This window comes from Zosterops lateralis (assembly GCF_965231275.1).
Source record: "Zosterops lateralis genome assembly, chromosome: 9".
Classification (NCBI taxonomy): domain Eukaryota; kingdom Metazoa; phylum Chordata; class Aves; order Passeriformes; family Zosteropidae; genus Zosterops; species Zosterops lateralis.
The window spans coordinates 19,947,289-19,948,744 of NC_139769.1; positions in this window are offsets into that span (position 1 = coordinate 19,947,289).

The following is a 1,456-nucleotide window of genomic DNA, read 5'->3' on the forward strand; positions in this document are numbered from 1 at the left end:
CTGGAGTCATTACCCAGGAGTGAACTACAAGTCAGGCCAATTTAAACAGGATGCAGCAGCACAGCCACCACAGGCTTGCTTTTACCATTGTTATCTTCCCATCTGCTAGAATTGCATGTTGACCAGCATATCCCAGAAAATCTTTTGGACTTTGTATACAAACCACAAGCCACACACAGAACTGGCTAGGCTGGCCTGTGTTACTTTTAAAGTTTCAACAGCCTCCAAAAAAACACAGTACTGCTGGTGTTATCAAAAGAGAAAATACATTGCTCTCTTTGCACCGTGTCAATTATTGCACCTGTTTCCCAGTTTATAGATACTTCCTAGCTCATACTTACGGCAGCAACAAAAATGCAATAACAGATTCTGTAAGAAATTGTTCCTACATTTCTGATTTTCTCATAGATCCCTTTAGAAGATCCTTTTTTACCCAACTCCTTCCCAAACTCGTTTGGACAAATTTGGATTGTTATCTGATTGACCTAATGAGACTGCTGTGACCACCCACAATGGCCAGGGCTTTGCCCAAACTGTCAGTCAGTGTTCAGTCACCAAATATGCACGGCCAAGACCCTGCAGGGGCACTGTGAACACCGCGCCAGGTCCATCGTGACCACTCAGGAAAACTGAAGGGGCCTTGAGGATTTTATGGACTGAAGACTTTGCTTTTTGTATGGAGAGGTGTAGGAAACACCAGTCCCTACTGAACAGGTACCAAGCATGTTTTCTCTGTGGTTGGCCCCAGCCCAGTGCTGGAGCCGGGTGTCCTTTAGGCCCTGCACTGCAGCACCGGGCACTGGGCCCCTGCGGGACCCACAGCCAGTGCCGACAGTGACACAGGCAGGCACGGCTTTTGTCAGGCAGCAAACAGCTAATCAAGTACGGTAAGACCTGAGATTTCACCGGTAAAGTTTGGGGATTTCACGCTCTTTTGAGATCACAGTCTGTATCCTCCAAAACAAGGCAGGTTTCGGAGCCGCCTGTGTGGCTGCGGTGATGGGTGGCAGGAATCTGTCCATCCTCACCGCTCACGCTCATTATCCCGTCACAGGTTGTGATTATGGCTGTGTTTCCTTTGGCCCCGAGGCAGCAGGTTCATGTCCCAGCCACGCCTCAGTACCTCCCTGTTCAGGTGAGAGAGGGAGGGAGGGACAAGAATCTGCAACTAAAGACTGAGAGGGCACTTGTGGAAGGAACACTTGTTAAGGTCTGGTGTGAACACAAGCTCCTAAGCACTGAACAGTCAGAGCTCCCTCTCCCTCAGGGGCAGTACCGCGGACGCCCCCAGCCGGTCTCTGTGCCGAGGGGCCGGTCCCGCCCCAGCGCGCGCTTCTCGCTGCCTCCGCCCGGGGCCCAAGTCTCGCGAGACCTGAGGGAGCGGCCTCGCCCCCGCTCTCGCGCGATTTGCGGCGCTGGCCGGGGCGGCGCGCGGCCGTGCCGGTGGTGCGTGGCG